This window comes from Bubalus kerabau, chromosome 10 (genome assembly GCF_029407905.1).
Source record: "Bubalus kerabau isolate K-KA32 ecotype Philippines breed swamp buffalo chromosome 10, PCC_UOA_SB_1v2, whole genome shotgun sequence".
NCBI classification, from domain to species: Eukaryota; Metazoa; Chordata; class Mammalia; order Artiodactyla; family Bovidae; genus Bubalus; species Bubalus kerabau.
This window is the reverse complement of record NC_073633.1, coordinates 43,815,925-43,839,090: the sequence shown is the minus strand read 5'-3', so window position 1 is coordinate 43,839,090 and position 23,166 is coordinate 43,815,925. Positions and strand designations below refer to the sequence as shown.

Here is a 23,166-nt window from a genome sequence, read left to right as displayed (position 1 = left end):
TATTGGAAAATAGGTTGAAACAATATGTAAAAGAAAATTTCAGAGTATCATTACATTTTGTTTTATTAGTAACTGCTCTAAGTTCTACATTGTAGAAATAATTTTAGTATAACTAATTCTATTTAGTTTGCTATTCTTATTTTATTCTTTTCTTAACAAAATTAAAATCAAATATTTTTCCAATACAGCTCCCTTTAGTAAATTTTTACTCTTTAGTACAGCCAGATTTAAAATACGAGTACCATGTTTCAAACTATGCAATGTTAAGATACAATGTCTTTTTTTTTTTTTAAGATACAATGTCTTAAGAATATTTAGAATTTTCATGAACTTTGTACAGTTTAGATTTTTGCTTGGTAGCATTTCTTTACAAATTGTATTTGTATTTTATAAGTACATCTTGATGTTTTAAGTTTCCACCTTAACACTAAGGAAAGAGTCTCAATAAGTACAATCACATTTGCTAAAAGTTTAGGTAAACAAGACTAATCTTGACAGCTAAAAGTGTAAAGAAATAGACTCATTGATTCACAAATGTTTCCCTCCTTTCACTTAAGCCTTTTATCAGCATCAAAAGGTTTTTTCCTTACAAGAAAGAAATTTCCCAAACAAAATCAGTTATGACACAAAATAAGTATCAAGGTAAGAATCATGAACGATTGACAGCTAAGCATTCTCCCAAAGGGACATTCAATTATATATTTTAGTAATTCTGTTTACACATCTGATATCACTTCCAAACATGACTATCTGCTTGAACCTCTGCTTTTATCATTAATAAAATATTTTATGCAATTGAAATTTCTACATCTTACATTCTACAACAGAAAAGAACTAGTCATATTTTGAGCAGCCATAAGGTCACAAAGAGTCAGACATGACTGAGCAACTTTCACTTTCACAATCAAGATGCTAAGACTAATTTAAGCTAAGAGCTGATTATTGTTTATAATGGAATAATGATCATATATCACTAGTTGCTGAATATGGAAATAATACGGCACTCCTTGGATACACGCTTAGAGTTAAGGAATTGCTGCTCTTTTTAGTGTTCTTAGGTAACAGTAATAAGAGAATATTGAGCAAGGAAAATGCTATCCTATTAGAAAGAATTTCATTGCAATGTACATTTAGATAAACTGTGAAATATTTATTGTAAAAGATGAGTGTACAACCTAAAAATAAAAATGGTTCCTTAACAAATGCAAACATAGCCAAAATTTAAAAGGAATTATATAGGAAGCTTTATTTTTGAAATTTAAATAATTACTTTTACATTTTCCTTTCAATGACATAACTATCATTTTTTTTAGCCAAATATGACAGGTGGCAAAGATATTAAGATCTGGAATAGTTATCTGAGTTCAACTGGCTTGGTGAATTTGAGAAGCCAATTAATCCTCTATGCCTCAGTTTCCTTCTCATTACCATTGAATGATATAACAGCACCTATTCCATCTATTTGTGGTAAAAATGAAATATGGTACTACATGTAAAACATTTAGATTTCTGCCTCAGCACATAGAAAGTACTCAATAAAAATAGCTATCAAATATACATATACTGTTCTAGTTAATTTATGCTGCTGTAACAAAATATGACATATTGGGTAGTTTAAACAACTATGAGTTTATTTCTCACAGTTTCAGAGGCTGGAAAGTCCAAAATCAAGGTGCTCACAGGTTAGGGGTCTGGTAAGGGCCTCTTCCTGATTTGCAGAGGCTTGTCTTCCCCTCACATCCTTATGTATCCTTCCGTTGGTGCTTGGATGAAGGAAGAGAGATCCCCGTCTCTCTTTTTACAAGAATCCCACCTTCGTGACCTAATCTAACCTTCACTACATCTCAAAGGCTCCACCTGCAAAGACAATTACATTGGTAATTAGGGCTTCAACATCTGAATTTCAGGGGGATACACGCAGTTCATAGCATATACAAATACCTGACATATATATATATATGATACACAAATAATAAGATATGTAAATAAGAATGAGGAAAATTTCTTTGAACTAGAAAGTAAAATGTCATTAATATATATATGCTTAGTACATAACTAGGCATTGAATAAATTATTGCTATTATTATTGAATATCATTACTATAACTTAACAACATATGTTATTATTGACTAAATATTAACTTATTCTTTGTACATATTTCTCATACTCTGACTCAGTTTTGTTCTTAAATTTTAGTTCAAAACATTTAAGCCTTATAAAAGATGATACCCACATGGTTGACCACGTATCTGACATTCCACTGGATATAACCTAAATTCCATAAAAAGATTGAAAATATACACTTGTATCAGAAAAACTGTACTTGTACAAAATAAATATGATATACTGTGGCATCTTCTATATAGGCCATTTCATTAATAATATAGTTACAAGTAAATTTCAAAATATTCAAAAAACAAAAAAGTTATAAATATTTCATGACAGGTTCAGGTTATTCAATCACATTTACATAGAGTTCAGTAATCCACAGGCCAGACAGAAGTAATGACACTTAGCATCAAAGTGTCAAAAGAGTCACCAGATAAGGAAAAAATAACCCCATTTTAGTTAAGCAGGGGGTCAATGTTCAGAATGCTTTTTCTCCCTGGAAGAGTAATGATTTCAGTACAATTACCCCTCAGTTGTTGGAATCCAAAGGTCAGATTTGACCATTTGCTATTTTTAAATGCACTTACTGGCCTATATATCAGCTAGACTGAAATTTGCAGTATCTGTACAGCTAATTTTGAGTCCTGGCAAGAAAGGAGGGAATCATGAAACAGAAACTATAACTTAACCTGTGAAATGGAGTCAATAACACATATAATGTGCTAGGTAGTTCTGAAATATTGAAGTTTGGAAATTGAAATTCTACTTATCTCCAGTTAATGAGAAGGTAAATAACTTTATTTTAACTAATCTACCAGAGAATCAGAAAAAAGTATTTGTTTCCCAAATTACTTTTAACTCAAAGAATTTTTGTTTGTTTTATTGTTTCTTCATCTCTTTCTTTCTATAACCTCAAGCAGATTACTTGATCCTTCTTGGAGTTGTACTCCTAAAAGAATTCAGTCTCCTTCACAAATTACCTGAGGTATAAATTCCATAAGATACTTATGTTATTAGGTTGTATACAATTTTTTTCAACCAATAATTTGAAATATCCTTCCTCTTCAAGAGTTAAGGTGTAACTAGCCCTTCCAATAACAAACATCTGTTCCAAACTTTTACTTTACTAAAGGTAAAGGGGTTCTTTATCCTCTTTTTCTTATTTACAGCATTATTGAGGTACATCCATACCTCTCATGGAGTTTTTGTCAGTGACACTGAAGCATATGAAAAGGCAGAGATATTATTTTGCCAACAAAGTTCCTTCTACTCAAAGCTATGGTTTTCCAGTAGTCATGTATGGATGTGAGAGTTGGACCATAAAGAAAGCTAAGTGCCAAAGAATTGATGCTTTTGAACTGTGGGTTGGAGAACACTCTTGAGAGTCCTTTGACTACAAGGAGATCACCAGTCAATGCTAAAGGAAATCAGTCCTGAATATTCATTGGAAGGACTGATGCTGAAGCTGAAGCGCCAATACTTTGGCCACCTGATGGGAAGAACTGACTTATTGGGAAAGACCCTGATGCTGGAAAGATTGAAGGCAGGAGAAAAAGGGGACAAGAGAGGATGAGATGGTTGGATGGTATCACCAGCTTGATGGGCATGAGTTTGAGCAAGCTCTGGGAGTTGGTGATGGACAGGGAAACCTGGCATGCTGCAGTCCATGGGGTTGCAAACAGTCAGACATGACTGAGCAACTGAACTGACTGACGTATAATTTACACTAGATAAAATCCACCTATTTTAAGTGTATAAGTTGATAGATTTGGGGAATTACACACAGCTATATAACCATCACTACAAAAATACAGAAAAATTCCAGCACCATAAAACATTTCCTCAGTCCCTTAGAGTCAATCACCTCCCTTGATATCACCCACCTGATCTCAGGGAAACAGGATACAGATTGGTAATGATATAACATTAGTATGATCTTAGCCGAAGGCTAAGTATGATCTTAGCTTAAGGCTTCATGTTTTTTATATCTTGTTTTATATTAGAAAGTGTGCATGTGTTTGTTAAATACTTTTGAGTTAAAATGAAGAGAAAGATTGGATTAATAATAGGGGTTTACTGAAAGGGTACACAGCAGCTCTCACCTAATGCTCGGCCATCCTGATATCTCCCTCTACATCCACACTTCTCATGGAGGTTTTGTCAGTGACACCGCTAGCAGCGTTCTCTCTCACTTCTCTTCGTAAGTATTGATGTTGAGGTACTGAGTCTCTTTTGTCATTGGTGATTCAGATGCTCTTGGGTCTTGGGTTTCTTTGGACTGAGTTTGCTCAGTAATGGTAAATCTTTGACTTTACCATTAACTGCTTCTGTTACATTCCTGGATATTTCTATCTACACTCTTAATCACCAACCAGACAGACTTCTCTGCACTTTCCAGTCTTAATTCCAGGGAAAATAGGCTGACTGATTTAACTAAATGTGTTCCACACTTGAAATATTTGAAGGAATACAAATTCTTCATGGGTTAGGTCCAGTTCAGTTCAGTTCAGTCACTCAGTCATGTCTGACTCTTTGAGACTGCATGGACTGCAGCACACCAGGCTTCCCTGTCCAACACCAACTCCGGAGTTTACTCAAACTCATGTCTGTTGACTCAGTGATGCCATCCAACCATCTCATCCTCTGTCATGCCCTTCTCCTCCCACCTTCAATCTTTCCCAGCATCAGTTTTTTCTAGTGAGTCAGTTCTTCGCATCAGGTGGCCAAAGTACCGGAGTTTCAGCTTCAGCATCAGTCCTTCCAAAGAACACCCAGGACTGATCTCCTTTAGAAGGGACTGGTTGGATCTCCTACTGTCCAAGTGACTCTCAAGAGTGTTCTCCAACACCACAGTTCAAAAGCATCAATTCTTTGGCACTCAGCTTTCTTTATAGTCCAACTCTCAAATCCATACATGACTACTGGAAAAACCATAGCTCAGAGTAGAAGGACCTTTGTTGGCAAAGTAATGTCTCTGCTTTTGAATATGCTGTCTAGGTTGGCCATAACTTTCCTTCCAAGGAGTAAGCGTCTTCTAATTTCATGGCTACAGTCACCATCTGCAGTGATTTTTGGAGCCCAAAAAAGTAGTCTGTCACTGTTTCCACTGTTTCCCCATCAATTTGCCATGAAATGACGGGACTGGATGCCATGATCTTAGTTTTCTGAATGTTGAGCTTTCAGCCAATTTTTTCACTCTCCTCTTTTGCTTTCATCAAGAGGCTCTTTAATTCTTCTTCACTTTCTGCCATAAGGGTGGTGTCATCTGCTTATCTGAGGTTATTGATATTTCTCCTAGTAATCTTGATTCCAGCTGGGGTTCATCCAGTTCAGCATTTCTCATGATATACCCTGCATATAAGTTAAATAAGCAGGGGACAATATACAGCCTTGACATACTCCTTTCCGTACTTGGAACCAGTCTGTTGTTCCATGTCCAGTTCTAACTGTTGCTTCTTGACTTGCATACAGATTTCTCAGGAGGTAGGTCAGGTGGTCTGGTATTCCCATCTTTTTAAGTACCACTGCTCAAGTCATAGTGCAGGACCTCTTCTCTGAACAGAGAAGAGGAAGAGTTACTGAGAACATATCTGAAACAATAAATATTCATGTGTGTTTTTCACATGTACATACATATGACATCACACTACCACACATTGGAAGTTTATAGCATTTTGCCTGTTTATTTTAATATATTTAACATTTAATGAGAAATGCTCTAAGTGAATGTGGAGCCCTAACCTACAGTAAGTAACTCAGCAATATACTCCTTTGTAAAGTCTGCACATTTGTAACCATGATACTTCTATTCTGAATTATGAAAGTAATGCCTGGAAAAATATATCATGGTATATACTCAATGGTAAGCACATATAATAATATGTCAAAACCTAACTTTATGCAGTTTTAGTTGGAGAAATCGTGATACAGTAGGTACTAACTAGGGAACTTGGCAATCATTTCTGAATTCATAGATCTGTAGACTCATGTCTTCTAGAGACATGAACATTAAGAGAACCACTCCAAGATGTACAGTTTGAGGAAGTATAGAGTGGGACCTAGGGTTCTATATTTATAAAAAGAATTTAAGTGGCTGAAGTATGAAGCCATGTTTGCATGGCCTAAGAAATCACTGTGGTCACTTGGACTCACTTCATCCACTTTTTCCTGGTTTGAACATCACAAATGAAGCTTAATCACAACATAATCTTTTTGGTGATCAGCCCCAAGGCAGGATCCCACAAAGAATTGCTTCACTAGAACAGCAATCAAAAATTCCTATCACTCAGAAAATTTCAAGGGATTTAAGGGCTCTGTGTCACATGCTCCTATAACATAGGAAATTATAAGAGTTGTAGGAACTCTATGTCAAGATAGCATATTCAAAACCAGAGACATTACCTTGCCAAAAAAGGTCCATCTAGTCAAGGTTATGGTTTTTCCTGTGGTCATGTATGGATGTGAGAGTTGGACTGTGAAGAAGGCTGAGTGCTGAAGAATTGATGCTTTTGAACTGTGGTGCTGAAGAAGACTCTTGAGAGTCCCTTGGACAGCAAGGAGATCCAACCAGTCTATTCTGAAGGAGATCAGCCCTGGGATTTCTTTGGAAGGGATGATGCTAAAGCTGAAACTCCAGTATGTTGGCCACCCCATGGGAAGAGTTGGCTCATTGGAAAAGACTTTGATGCTGGGAGGGTTTGGAGGAAGGAGGAGAAGGGGATGACAGAGGATGAGATGGCTGGATGGCATCACTGACTCAATGGATGTGAGTCTCAGTGAACTCCGGGAGTTGGTGTTGGACAGGGAGGCCTGGCGTGCTGCGATTCATGAGGTCCTAAAGAGTCAGACACGACTGAGCGACTGAACTGAACTGAACTGAACTGACTGGAGGAGGGAGAGGAGGTGGGAGATGGTAGAGCTGAAGGACTGTCAGCAGTAGCAGACAGAGGGCAAGTTGCAATTTCACTCATATCTGACCTTGATGAAACAGGTTCTGGTTCCCTTGCTGGATTCTATTCTATCTAGCCTCTTGAGAAAATTATCCAATGATGTCTGAGTAGTAACTCTTTTTTTCTTGTCTTCGATGACATGATAACACTGGCCTGAATTCTGAATGGCTGCTGCAACCTTCATGTACTCTCTACATTCAGGTCCTGTGCCTCAAAAACTAACAATGCCTCCTCAAATAAAGAAAATCCCCTTGCCATTTCCTATGTCATGAATAGTGACACCAGCTACATCACCACTGTTCTTATGCTTGCTTCTGGACATCCTGAGCTTGAAACAAAGATACTATACTACTGTACTCTATACAGCACTGCATGTTAAAGTACACAAAAGCACAACCACTTGTAAAGGGTACACACATGTGACAATGAACATCAGACACATGAACTAACTTACATGACTGGACATCTGAATGCAGGTTCACATCTTTCAAAGTTTGCAATTTGAAGATCTGAATATAAGGGACTCACTGGAGTTAAACATTTTTTTTTCCAATTTCATTGAATACTCATAACAAATTTTAGATAATATGAAGCTTAGGGCTAGGACTAATGACTTCAGCAAAATTACACTAAGTAGATCCAGTTTATTCTCACTTAATAAAACAGCATTTTAAGGGAAAGAAGTAACAAAAAGTACTCTGCTATTTAGAGAATAGACTAAATTCATGGTGGAAAAAATCAGACCCATCCATTCTTTCAGTTATTGTAATACCATCACTTTGCATATATTCACCTAGTCTTCAGTTCAGTCCAGTTCAGTTGCTCAGTCGTGTCTGAATCTTTGCGACCCCATAAATCGCAGCACACCAGCAGGCCTCCCTGTCCATCACCAACTCCCAGAGTTCACCCAAACTCATGTCCATTGAGTCATGATGCCATCCAGCCAGCTCATCCTCTGTCGTCCCCTTCTCCTCCTGCCCCCAATCCCTCCCAGCATAAGAGTCTTTTCCAATGAGTCAACTCTTCGCATGAGGTGGCCAAAGTACTGGAGTTTCAGCTTCAGCATCAGTCCTTCCAAAGAACACCCAGGACTGATCTCCTTTACAATGGACTTGTTGGATCTCCTTGCAGTCCAAGGGACTCTCAAGAGTCTTCTCCAACACCACAGTTCAAAAGCATCAATTCTTTGGTGCTCAGCCTTCTTCACAGTCCAACTCTCACATCCATACATGACCACTGGAAAAACCATAGCCTTGACTAGACGGACCTTTGTTGGCAAAGTAATGTCTCTGCTTTTGAATATGCTATCTAGGTTGGTCATAACTTTCCTTCCAAGGAGTAAGAGTCTTTTATTTTCATGGCTGCAGTCACCATCTGCCATGATTTTAGAGCCCCAAAAAATAAAGTCTGACATTGTTTCCACTGTTTCCCCATCTATTTCCCATGAAGTTAAGAGGGTAACAGGCAGGAAGGCCAGGGGTCTCCAAAAGGAGGAAATAGCCTGCAAGTGTCAGACATTTTTATCTCTCTTAAGTGGCAGAAGAAACAAACTAGGGATATTTTTTCCTTCTCTATACAATTTAAAAGGAGGTTTCTCTTAAAATACTGTGTTGCCATAATGACAACTGGTTTCACCTGAAGTTAACTATTCTCAAACCTAGAGATAACCAATGCCTTTTTATTATGGAAATGTTTGTCTTAAGCTATGCTAATATACTATTCATTTACCCCAAACTCTGTCTTCAAGTCGGTTCCCCCTCTTGGCTCAGAACCTACTTGACAAACCAGTAAGTTATACTCAGATATTGTTCCCCTAATCTATGTAAATGAAACTATTTGTATGCTGGTCTGCCCTTCTTCAAGATTCAAGTTAATCATTTTATGGCCCAGGATGAACCATTTGATGCCAAGATTATCCCAAAATGCATCTTATGGGTGAGGGGCCTGGTGCCATTCTGAGTTTTAAGACATTCCTTTCTTTCATTAACAGACTGCTAGTGAATATATACGGAGAAGGCAATGGCACCCCACTCCAGTACTCTTGCCTCAAAAATCACATGGATGGAGGAGCCTGGTAGGCTACAGGCCATGGGGTCGCTGAGGGTTGGACATGACTGAGCGACTTCCCTTTCACTTTTCACTTTCATGCATTGGAGAAGGAAATGGCAACCCACTCCAGTGTTCTTGCCTGGAGAATCCCAGGGATGGGGGAGCCTGGTGGGCTGCTGTCTATAGGGTCGCACAGAGTCGGATACGACTGAAGTGACTCAGCAGCAGTGACTATATAACATCCAGCTGAAGACTAGCAGAGGGGTACTCTTTCTGCCCCCTTCTGATGCCTATGTCAGAAGCTTTCTCTATCTCCTTTATACTTTAATAAAACTTTATTACACAAAAGCTCTGAGCAATCAAGCCTCGTCTCTGGCCTTGGATTGAATTCTTCTCTTCCGGGGGCCAAGAATCCCGGCGTCTTTGTGTGATTCAACAACATTTCAAAGTGATGGGACAAGATGCCATGATCTTCGTTTTCTGAATGTTGAGCTTTAAGGCAACTTTTTCACTCTTCTCTTTCACTTTCATCAAGAGGCTTTTTAGTTCCTCTTCACTTTCTGCCATAAGGGTGGTGTCATCTGCATATCTGAGGTTATTGATATTTCTCCCCGCAATCTTGATTCCAGCTTGTGCTTCTTCCAGCCCAGTGTTTCTCATGATGTACTCTGCATAGAAGTTAAATAAGCAGGGTGACAATATACAGCCTTGATGTACTCCTTTTCCTATTTGGAACCAGTCTCTTGTTCCATGTCCAGTTCTAACTGTTGCTTCCTGACCTGCATATAGGTTTCTCAAGAGGCAGGTCAGGTGGTCTGATATTCTCATCTCTTTCAGAATTTTCCACAATTTGTTATAATCCACACAGTCAAAGGCTTTGGCATAGTCAATAAAGCAGAAATAGATGTTTTTCTGGAACTCTCTTGCTTTTTCCATGATCCAGCGGATGTTGGCAATTTGATCTCTGGTTCCTCTGCCTTTTCTAAAACCAGCTTGAACAGCTGGAAGTTCATGGTTCACGTATTGCTGAAGCCTGGCTTGGAGAATTTTGAGCATTACTTTACCAGCGCGTGAGATGTTTGCAATTGTGCGATAGTTAGAGAACAGTAAAACTGTTTATCTTAGAAATAGAATTCAAATCATTAAACAGAATATTTCCCTCCAGTATAAATCAACTCAATACTTATGAATTCTATTTTAATAAGTAAATTTCTTCAATATGCAGATCAAATTCCAATGTTAATTAACATCTTTGTATAAAACCCTGAATAATAATATTCAGAGTTTAAATTATAATTTATATGAACCTTGATTTCTATGTTAATAAATTACTTTCTCATAATTATTTGCATTTTAATTGGGAGGGTAATAATTTTATGTAATCAAGAATTTTGGTTGTGAAAAATTTGAGCCACTAAAACTTAAAATCTAAAAGAGAAGTACAAAGCTTAAGTTGAATTAGCTAAGGGAAGCAACAAGTGGCTCAAAATAGAAGAATTAAAGAGAAAAAGAAACAAAAAGAGGTTTTTTATAAAGGCAAAAAAAATCAGAGATGCAGGCAGGTTGCCCAACTGTGGAACTGGGAGAGAGGAATAACTTTTTACTCCTTATTCTTGAGCAGAATATATTTTGTGGACACAGCTAAGAACATCATGAAATTTCCTAAGACATTAGGCCCTCCTTTTTCTGTCCTGGTAAAAAGTCTCTTGATGAAAGTGAAAGTTGGCTTAAAGCTCAACATTCAGAAAACTAAGATCGTGGCATCCGGTCCCATCACTTCATGGGGAATAGATGGGGAAACAGTGGAAACAGTGTCAGACTTTATTTTTTTGGGGCTCCAAAATAACTGCAGATGGTGATTGCAGCCATGAAATTAAAAGACACTTACTCCTTGGAAGGAAAGTTATGACCAACCTGATAGCATATTGAAAAGCAGAGACATTACTTTGCCAACAAAGGTCCTTCTAATCAAGGCTATGGTTTTTCCAGTGGTCATGTTTGGATGTGAAAGTTGGACTGTGAAGAAAGCTGAGTGCCAAAGAATTGATGCTTTTGAACTGTGGTGTTGGGGAAGACTCTTGAGAGTCCCTTGGACTGCAAGGAGATCCAACAAGTCCATTGTAAAGGAGATCAGTCCTGGGTGTTCTTTGGAAGAACTGATGCTAAAGCTGAAACTCCAATACTTTGGCCACCTCATGCGAAGAGTTGATTTATTGGAAAAGACCCTGATGCTGGGAGGGATTGGGGGCAGGAGGAGAAGGGGACGACAGAGGATAAGATGGCTGGATGGCATCACCGACTCGATGGACATGAGTTTGGGTGAACTCTGGAAGTTGTGATGGACAGGGAAGCCTGGCGTGCTGCGATTCATACGGTCGCAGAGAGTCAGACATGACTGAGTGACTGAGCTGAACTGAACTCCTGTCCTGGAATCTGGGCACAAGCAGCTACTGATGAAGAAAAGGGAGAAAAAAAATTAGAAAAAATTCCAGTTTAAATAATGGCCCATACTCAACCATAAAAAAGAATGAAATAATGCCATTTGCAGTGACATGGATTGATCTAGAGATAATCATGCTAGGTGAAGAAAGTCAGAGAAAGACAAATATATGATACGACTTATTTGTGGAATCTAAAAAAGTGTTATCAGTGAACTTACTTACAAAATAGAAACATACAGTCATAGAGAACAATCTTATCTGTTACCAAAGGAGAAAAGCAGGAAGAGAGACAAATCAGGAGTTTGGGATTGAGAGAAATACACTAGTATATGCACACAACTATACACAAAATAGATGAACAATAAGGACTGACCATACAGCACAGGGAACTATATTCACTACCTTGCAATAGCCTATAATGGAAATATATATATATGTATATATCACTTTTCTGTACACCTAAAACTAACACAACATTGTAAATCAATTATACTCCAATAAAAAACTAAAAAACAGCAACAACATCAATGGCCCAGCTGCTTGCCTAAAATTGACAGAGGTGAAGCTGGCAGACTTTTAGCTAGGGGGCCTCAGTGTTGGGGTTGATGATACTATGCTAAAGGCATTTTTCATGCAGTTGCCTAGAGCTCTGAGTGCAAACAACATTATGAGAGAGACAATAGATTTATTTATAGTTGATGCTGCAGCAACACTCCCCAAATTAAGGCAATTTACAGAATTTTTCAGGCATAACCAATTCATTAGTTCACAGACCTTTTTAATTCCCTGACTAACATGCTAATTATTCCCAGCATGACCAGATGAAATAGGCACAGGTTGACAATGGAGCATAAGAAGACAAGGATAATGGCAGAATTTAGAACAACACTTCCCAAATTTAAAATATGTGTATGGATCAACTGGGGATCTTGGTGAAAAGCAGATTATTATTTTTTAATTTAATTTTGTATTTTATATTGGAGGCCCTCCAAGACCTTCAGGTAGGCCTGGCCCTGCCCAGGCTCCTCCAGAGTCACTGCTTTGCCTGAGTCCCAGGGCACATGAAATCTTGGGCGTATCCTCCCAGAGCGGAGTCTGTGTTCCCCCTAGTCATGTGGAGCTCCTGCACACAAGACCCACTGCCCTTCAAAGCCACATGCTGTGGGGGCTCCTCCTCAGCCAGACCCTCAGGCTGGAGACCCTGATATGGGGACTCAGAATTCTCAATCCTGTGTGAAAACCTCTGTGAGATCATTATTTTCCAGTTTGTGGGTAGGCCACTTGGTGGATACCGGATTTGATTATGTTGTGAAAGTGCCTCTCCTACCATCTTGCTATGCCTTCTTCTTTGTCTTTGGATGTAGAATATCTTTTTTGGTAGGTTCCAGTCTGTTTTGTAGACAGCCGTTCAGTAGTTAGGTGTGATTTTGTGTTTCTCTGAGAGAAGGTGAACTCAAGCCCTTCTACTCCATCATCTTGTCTTCTCCTTTCTAATTCAATGAATGGATTATTTCACTGGAAAAGTGAATTGTGGTGATCCTAGGTTATCTGATGCCAGCAGGGAGTCTCTGAGACCCTCAGTCACACAGCAGCGACCCAAGCAGCAGTGAGTGCTGGACTCAGGTTTCCTCAAGGATAAAGTACAAACGGAAGCAGACATGAACCTAGGACTAGGAGGGTCACAGGAAGTAGGTGACCTCAGTTTCCTCTTATCTGGTTAATTTTTATATTAGACTGGGCTCACTCAGCTATAAGTGACAGAATTCTAACATTTTCAGATAACCTGAATAAAAGAGATCGTGGCAGCACAAGTCATCCATGCTAGCTTCAGGCTCGTGGCACACACAATCCACTCAAACAGATTCTTATTCAGCAGGTCTGGGGCTAGGCCTAAGGTTCTGTGTTTCTAACAAACTCCCAGGTAATTCCAGTACCACTGGTCCTTGGAACACGTTTTGAATGGGCTCAGAGAATAGAAACAATTTCTAGGAATAAGAAAAACAATTCTTGGCTTTGAGTATGGACTAATACAAAAGATAGGATAACATACAAATTCTTCTGTTAAAATATAGCAAGAACACAGCCAAACAACAGTATGTTGCACCACAATTCTGGTCACCACAACCTTCTTAGCAATTTCTATTAGTATGGGAACTCAACACACAGCAAATGCAAGACTGGTCCAGTAAAGACAAAAAAAAAAAAATATGTGTACGTTTCTTTACAGTGTAAGCTGTTATTGAATAACACATTTTCACACTAGAATTATTTTAACTAATAATAAATCTTTATGAGCTTTAATTAATTTTACAACTTCTCATTAATATTATCTTCTAAGACCAATCAGAAACATTGTAGACTCTTGGTAGATTTATGCATTGTTAGGAAGGTAAATTACCTTATATAAAAAGATATTCCAAATGATTTTCCCATTAACCTTCAAAGAAACATAGATATGGCATGAGATCAATATGTAATGACTAGAGAAGAGATTAGACGAATGGAGCACAAGATAGAATTCCACAAAATCCAAGCTTAGCCAAGTCTGTCCTGAAACAAGATCACTGTTAGAAAAGAAGTGAAAAAAATAAGATAACTCAAAAGTACAAAAAGTCAAGAGTCTGTGACACCATGTATAAATCAAATGAAAGCTACACATACAATTAATAGGTTGCTGCAGAATATATTATATAAATAATAAATTAGCACAAAGAATTAGGAAACAAAGGATGATCTACAAATTCTATTATCACCACTGTGCAGAGCTTAGAAAGTTTTGCTTGCAAGGTTGGCCCTTGACTGGCATCTGGGAGCTTGGATTTGAAGGGGATTTCTCCACCATTTTGAGAACTGATGAGTCACTCACCATGCCTAAACTCTGTTTAAAAAATGTGGTTTAAGCTGAATATACACTTCACGCCTGGGAGATTAGAAATTTGGTATAGTCTAAGTAGAAGGTGACAAAATGCCCAGCCCCAGTCAAAATCCTTGACACTGCATCTAATGAGTTTCCGTGATGGACAACATTTCAAACAGTCATCACAACTCAGTGCTGGGGAGCTAAATGTCACCCTCTGTGACTCTAATAAAAGAGGACTCTTTATAAACTTACATCTGATTACACTGAGACTTTGACCCATGCACCTTTCCCTGTGATGATTTTTTAAGCCCTTTTGCTGTAATAAAATGTAGCTGTGAGTATAAACTCTATCTTGGGTTCTGTGAATCCTCCAAGAGAATTACCAAACCATGGAAAATTCTTGAGGACACCTGACGTGCCATTTACAGTCATAATACATAAAATAACGATGGAGAAAAGTGAAACCCTGAATTTAGTTTATGCAAATATCCTTCAACTTCACTGCCCAATAGCACTAGTAGTCATCTGTGTTTAACAATTATAGCTTCTTGACAGTCTTCATTTTTCTCACTACCAATCTCTGCTCTATTTTCAAACCCTGAACTTCAAACACTGCCTACCTTCTTACCACCTTACATCATGGGTCCTATTTCTAATTCAATCTAATTCCCCAAATCTCAACTAGTTAATCTTTCTTTCCCATGTTATTTCTATCCTCATTGCTTACTAAAATATTTAGATTTGTTCTTTAAGTAAATAACTATTAGAAACATCAGATCAGATCAGTCGCTCAGTCGTGTCTGACTCTTTGCGACCCCATGAATCGCAGCACGCCAGGCCTCCCTGTCCATCACCAACTCCCAGAGTTCACCCAGACTCACGTCCATCGAGTCAGTGATGCCATCCAGCCATCTCATACTCTGTCGTCCCCTTCTCCTCCTGCCCCCAATCCCTCCCAGCATAAGAGTCTTTTCCAATGAGTCAACTCTTCGCATGAGGTGGCCAAAGTACTGGAGTTTCAGCTTTAGCATCATTCCTTCCAAAGAAATCCCAGGGCTGATCTCCTTCAGAATGGACTGGTTGGATCTTCTTGCAGTCCAAGGGACTCTCAAGAGTCTTCTCCAACACCACAGTTCAAAAGCATCAATTCTTCGGCGTTCAGACATATTACATACTAATAGGATAAAGACTAAATTTTTTATTTTTTATGGAAATATAGTTGATTTACAGTTCTTCATATGTACAAAGTGATTCAGTTATATATTCTTTTCCAAATTTTTTTCCATTGTAAGTTATTACAAGATATTGAATATAGTTCCTGTTCTATACAGTCAGTCCTTGTTATTTATCTATTTTATAAATAATAGTGTGTCTCTTTACCCTAAATTCCCAATTGATCCCGCCCTACATTTACCATTGGTAACCATAAGTTTGCTTTATATGTAAATGAATCTGTTTCTGTTTTGTAATTTCATTTGTGTCATTTTTTTTAGATTTTGCACTTCGGTTCAGTTCAGTTCAGTTGCTCAGTCATGTCCAACTCTTTGCAACCCCATGAATTGCAGCATGCCAGGCCTCCCTGTCCATCACCAACTCCCGGAGTTCACTCAAATTCATGTCCATCGAGTCAGTGATGCCATCCAGCCATCTCATCCTCTGTCATCCCCTTCTCGTCCTGCCCCCAATCCCTCCCAGCATCAGGGTCTTTTCCAATGAGTCAACTTTTTGCATGAGGTGGCCAAAGTGTTGGAGTTTCAGCTTTAGCATCAGTCCTTCCAATGCTGTTCTAAAGGTCTGATCTCCTTTAGGATGGACTGGTTGGACCTCCTTGCAGTCCAAGGGACTCTCAAGAGTCTTCTCCAACACCACACTTCAAAAGTATCAATTCTTTGGCGCTCAGTTTTCTTCACAGTCTAACTCTTACATCCATACATGACCACTGGAAAAACCATAGCCTTGAATAGATGGACCTTTGTTGGCAAAGTAATGTCTCTGCTTTTGAATATGCTATCTAGGTTGGTCATAACTTTCCTTCCAAGGAGTAAGCATCTTTTAATTTCATGGCTGCAGTCACCATCTGCAGTGATTTTGGAGCCCAAAAAATAAAGTCTGACACTGTTTCCACTGTTTCCCCATCTATTTCCCATGAAGTGATGGGACCAGATGCCATGATCTTAGTTTTCTGAATGTTGAGCTTTAAGCCAGCTTTTTCACTATTTTGCACTTAAGTGTTATCAAATGATATTTATCTTTTTCTATCTGACTTACTTCACTTAGGGTGATAAGCTCTAGATCCATCCATGTTTCTCCAAGTGACATTATTTCATTTTTTATAGCTGAGTAATATTCCATTGTGTGTATCACATCTTAATCCATTCATTTGTTGATAGACATTTTGGTTGCTTCCATGTCTTAGCTATCGTAAGTAGCACTGCTATGAACACTGAGATGCATATATCTTTTCTAATTAAGAGTTGCTGTTTTTACAGATATATACCCCAAAATCAGATTTCAGGATCATATGATAACTCTATTTTTAGATTTTAAGGAACCTCCATACTGTTCTCCATAGTGACTGTACCAATTTACATTCCCACCAATAGTGTAGGATGGTTCCTTTCTCTCCATACTCTCTCTAGCACTTATTATTTGTAGACTTTTTGAAAGACTAAAATCTTAACATGATTTATAAGGCCCTAAATTGGCTAGAAGTGGCCTACTGTCCCAGTTTTACCTTACATCCCCTTCTCTGAGTTCCAACTATGTTGCCTTCTTTCTATTGCTCAGATGCAGCTAATTGTTCACCAGATCAACACATCTTCTCTCTGCCTGAAATGTCCTCTCTCTTTCCCTTGTTTAAAGCTAATTCTTCCTCCATATCTCAGCTCAATAGGAAGCTGCTCCTTTTATATGCTTCCATACCATCACGTTTGTAGATTTTTTTTTCTTTTTTTTTTAATTTTATTTTATTTTTAAACTTTACATAATTGTATTAGTTTTGCCAAATATCAAAATGAATCTGCCACAGGTATACATGTGTTCCCCATCCTGAACCCTCCTCCCTTTTCCCTCCCCATACCATCCCTCTGGGTCGTCCCAGTGCACCAGCCCATGGTGTCCATTATACTTATAGTTAGAATTAGTTTGCATTATTATCAGATAAATGCCTTTATGAGATGAGACACTCTACAAAAGTGGAGATTATGTCTTTTTTCTTGGCAGTTACTCTACTGTGCTTAAATAACCTGAAACATGCTAAGAGCAAAGTATCTATAAATGAAGAAATGAATGAATGTAGTCACTGTCCTAGATAACATAGCAGATAAGAAGTTAAATAAAACACAAAGTATTTCTCTAAGGAATTCTACCTACAAGGTGAAATAAGTAAATATAGGTTACTGAAACATAAGAAGATGATTTGTAAATGGAGATAGAAGAAAATAGAAACATTTTAGAAAGGTGATAAAAAGAAGGAAATAATGCAATGTAAATGAATCCCTTGTCCTAGTTCTTTCCACAGCAAACATTCTATCCAAAGCTGCACATCCTATCTAGCCTGCACTCAAGCATCTTAACTAACCTTCTATCTTTCATTCTTGTTCCTGTGGCTTCAAAAATTTCCGCTAAGTTCAGTGTATATATACAAACATATATATATATATATATATATATATATATGTTTGTGTGTGCATATACACACACATATACATCATACACACAGATATAATCATATATCGGAGAGGGCAATGGCACCCCACTCCAGTACTCTTGCCTGGAAAATCCCATGGACAGAGGAGCCTGGTGCGCTGCTGTCCATGGGGTAGCTAAGAGTCGGACACAACTGAGCAACTTCACTTTCACTTTTCACTTTCATGCACTCGAGAAGGAAATGGCAACCCACTCGTGTTCTTGCCTGGAGAATCCCAAGGTTGGGGGAGCCTGGTGGGCTGCCGTCTATGGGGTCACACAGAGTCGGACACGACTGAAGCGACTTAGCAGTAGCAGCAGTATACATTATATATATATTTTTATATATATATATATATGTATATATATATATATATATATATATAATATACTGTGTTTAGTTGTGTCCAAATCTTTGCAATCCTATGGACTGCAGCCCACAAGGTTCCTCTGTCCATGGAATTTTCCTGGCAAGAATTTTGGAGGGGGTTGCCATTTCCTCCTCCATGGGATCTTCCTGACCCAGGGATCACACACACATCTCTTGTGTCTCCCTGCATTGGCAGGCAGATTCTTTACCACTGAGCCACCTGGGCAGGCATTCTAACCTGCACTCAAGCATCTTACCTAAACCTCTATCTTTCTTTTTTTTTTTTTTTTTTTGATGGTTGTTTTATTTATTTTTTTTAATTTTATTTTATTTTTAAATTTTACATAATTGTATTAGTTTCTTTCATTCTTGCCTTCTGCCCCTTCAAAAATTTCCCCTATGTTCAGTAAGGGATATCTTAATAAAATGTGATTCTAATAATACCTCTCTACTTAAAACAACTAACAACTTTGTAGGCCAGAAGGCAAATCAGTTTGTATGACTATGTTAAGTAGGTAAGAATTAAAAGAAAGATGAACAGTCCCATAATTCTGCATTGTTACATGCTCATGTCCACAAATGCTGGCATTCTGTCAATTATAAGGACCAGAGCAATATAAGCAGAATCTATGATCACTTGCAAGCTCTTTGTGCCACTAAAATTCCACCTACAGGAGTAACAGTTTGAAGAGTGGAGAGAGAGGTTGTCTAACAGTCCCAGTGCCTGTTAGAAAACTGGGTGACAGCTTTGAGGTTCCCTGCAGGCTTCTCTTTGCTCTTAGAATAAAATCCCAAAGTGCCATTATAACCTACGGAGAAATGATCATTTGACACTATGGTAATTTACCAGTCCCATTACTCATCACTTACTTGTCACTGCACTCTAGACCACTGATTACTTTCAGTTCCTACAAAATCTTGTTGTTTCCTTCCTTGGGTTTTTCTCTCAAGTTGCTCTTTCTGCCTAGAAAGATATCTTCCATATGCATTTTATCCAGCTTACTTTACAACAGCTTATATACTCAAATATAATATTCTGGGTAAATGAATTCTAAAGTCTATGATAAGGCTGCATAGCAAGTACACTTTAAGACAGTGTGCCTCTCTACTGTTGCTAACACAGGCATAATTAATATTTATGTGAATTTTTTGTTAAATTTCTATCTTCTCCACTAAATTTTAAGTTCCATAATGTGACAGAACCTACTTTGTTCAGTCTTATAATTTTATAAATTAAAATGGTGTCTGGCATGCCTAAGGCACTTAATAAATGTTAGTTGAAAAAAATAATTTTGAAGACTCAAAGCATTCTACATAAGATAAACAACATAAGGAAACTTAAGGAATTACACTTATAGGTATGCTAGTAACTATGGTATATATGAGAGAATCAGTCAGTTCAGTTCATATCAGTCTCTCAGTCATGTCTGACTCTTTGCGATCCCATGGACTGCAGCATGCCAGGTCTCCCAGTCCATCAACAACTCCTGGAGTTTACTCAGACTCATGTCCACTGAGCCAGTGATGCCATCCAACCATCTCATCCTCTGTCGTCCCTTTCTCCTCCTGCCTTCTTCTTTCCCAGCATCAGAGTCTTTTCAAATGAGTAGGTTCTTCGCATCAGGTGGCCAAAGTATTGGAGTTTCAGCTTCAGCATCAGTCCTCCCAATGAATATTCAGGACTGATTTCCTTTAGGATGGATTGGCTGGATCTCCTTACAGTCCAAGGGACTCTCAAGAGTCTTCTCCAACACCACAGTTCAAAAGCATCAATTCTTTGGTGTTCAGCTTTCTTTACATTCCAACTCTCACATCCGTACATGACTACTGCAAAAACCATAGCCTTGACTAGACAGACCTTTGTTGGCAAAGTAATGTCTCTGCTTTTTAATATGCTATCTTTGTTGGTCATAACTTTTCTTCCAAGGAGCAAGTGTCTTTTAATTTCATGGCTGCAGTCACCATCTGCAGTGATTTTGGAGCCCAAGAAAATAAAGTGTGTCACTATTTCCATTGCTTCCCATTTATTTGTCATGAAGTGAAGGGACCAGATGCCATGAACTTAGCTTTCTGAATATTGAATTTTAATCCAACTTTTCACTCTCCTCTTTCATTTTCAAGGTGCTCTTTAGTTCTTCTTTGCTTTCTGCCATAAGGGTGGTGTCACCTACATATCTGAGGTTATTGATATTTCTCCTGGCAATCTTGATTCCAGCCTGTGCTTCATCCAGCCCAGTGTTTCTCATGATGCACTCTGCATATAAGTTAAATAACAGGGTGACAATATACAGCCTTGACGTATTCCTTTCCTGATTTGGAACCAGTCTGTTGTTCCATGTCCAGTTCTAACTGTTGCTTCCTGACCTGCATACAGATTTCTCAAGAGGCAGGTCAGGTGGTCTGGGATTCCCATCTCTTTCAGAATTTTACACAGTTTATTGTGATCCACACAGTTAAAGGCTTTGGCATAGTCAATCAAGCAGAAGTAGATGTTTTTCTGGAACTTTCTTGCATTTTCTGTGATCCAGCGGATGTTGGCAATTTGATCTCTGGTTCCTCTGCCTTTTCTAAAACCAGCTTGAACATCTGGAATTTCACGGTTCCTGTATTGCTGAAGCCTGGCTTGGAGAATTTTGAGCATTACTTTGCTAGCGTGTGAGATGAGTGCAGTTGTGTGGTAGTTTGAGCATTCTTTGACATTGCCTTTCTTTGGGATTGGAATGAAAACTGACCTTTTCCAGTCCTGTGGCCACTGCCAAGCTTTTCAAATTTGCTGGAATATTTAGTGCAGCACTTTCACGGCATCATCTTTTAGGATTTGAAATAGCTCAGCTGGAATTCCATCACCTTCAATAGCTTTGTTCGTAGTGATGCTTCCTAAGGCCCACTTGACTTCACATTCCATGATGTCTGGCTCTAGGTGAGTAATCACACCATCATGGTTATCTGGGTCATGAAGATCTTTTTTTGTATAGTTCTTCTGTGTATTCTTGCTACCTCTTCTTAATATCTTTGGCTTCTGTTAGGTCCATACTATTTCTGTCCTTTATTGTGCCCATCTTTGCCTGGAATGTTCCCTTGGTATCTCTAATATTCTTGAAGAAATCTCTAGTCTTTCCCATTCTATTTTTTTGCCCTATTTCTTTGCACTGATCATTTAAGAAGTCTTTCTTATATTTCCATGGTATTCTTTGGTACTCTGCATTCAAATGGGAATATCTTTCCTTTTCTTCTTTGCTTTTTGCTTCTCTTCTTTTCACATATATTTCTAAGGCCTTCTCAGACAGCCATTTTGGTTTTTTGCATTTCTTTTTCTTGGGGATGGTCTTGATCCCTGCCTCCTGTACATTGTCACGAACCTCCATCCATAGTTCATCAGGCACTCTGTCTATCAGATCTAGTCCCTTAAATCTATTTCTCACTTCCACTGTATAATTATAAGGGGTTTGATTTAGGTCATACCTGAATGGTCTAGTGGTTTTCCCTACTTTCTTCAATTTAAGTCTGAATTTCACAATAAGGAGTTCATGATCTGAGCCAGAGTCAGCTCCCAGTCTTGATTTTTCTGACTGTATAGAGCTTCTCCATCTTTGGCTGCAAAGAATATAATCAATTTTATTTAGGTATTGACCATCTGGTGATTTCCATGTGTAGAGTCTTCTCTTGTGTTGTTGGAAGAAGGTGTTTGCTATTACCAGTATGTTCTCTTGGCAAAACTCTATTAGCCTTTGCCCTGCTTCATTCTGTACTCCAAGGCTAAATTTGCCTGTTACTCTAGGTATTTCTTGACTTCCTAATTTTGCATTCCAGTCCCCTATAATGAAAAGGACATCTTTTCTGTGTGTTAGTTTTAGAAGGTCTTGTAGGTCTTTATAGAACCATTCAACTTCAGCTTTTCAGCATTACTGGTCAGGGCATAGACTTGGATTACTGTGAGGGAATAGTAATATGTGGGAATAGTGGTAGATAAAGCTATAATATCATATAGAGATCATTTGAGTTTTCTTATTAAAGAGTACAGATTAAGTAATTAGTAAATAACTTATATAAACAAATGAGATAATTAAAGTTATATGAGTTGTGAGAGACTAGTTAGAAAGATACAGACATCACAGAAATTTGGGCAAATCATGGTCTCAGGATGGTAGGCAGTGATCACAGAAATGATTGGAATAGACATAAACAGCTTTGAGAAGAAAGAACAAAAGATTTAGTTTGGACTGGAAGCCTGAATATAAGAAAGGAATCAAAAAAATATTTTAAGGTTTCAAGACTTCTGGCTTGATGGAATAACTGTTATCAAAGTAGCCCTTTACCTATAAACTGCCTCCTTTCGTAAAATTATAGAATTACAAAAATACACACAACTCTTCTTGGGCACTAACAATAGTCAGTTCAATCCTATGATTCCTGAGATGGGAAGCTCATTTGGGAAACTATAATTGCCCTCTCTCTGGCTGAGGACAAACTCCCAATCACAACACTATGAGCTGGAGGCCAAGCAGAGTACAGCAATTCCACTGAGCTAAGGATAAAGATTAGAATTCATGGCAGCAGGGGAGTGGCAAGAATTTGTGGGACAAGGGACCTGTAGATATAATGGGACACAGAATTTCATGTGGGGCTCCCACATGGTCCTTGGCTGAAGAATGGGCTGCACATACACATGGAAAGACTAAAGTTTATCAGAGTGCATCTGCT

The 23,166-nt window shown here is 38.3% G+C and overlaps 1 long non-coding RNA gene across 1 annotated transcript in view; it reads right to left on the bottom strand.

The window, feature by feature from the left end:
- Positions 1–1,220: 1,220 nt before the first annotated feature.
- Positions 1,221–23,166, bottom strand: part of LOC129621286 (uncharacterized) — a 37,604-nt gene continuing 15,658 nt past the window's right edge. The window contains exon 2 of the long non-coding RNA XR_008699179.1: positions 1,221–1,857. This is a non-coding gene — a long non-coding RNA (uncharacterized LOC129621286). The remainder of the gene's footprint in view (positions 1,858–23,166) is intronic.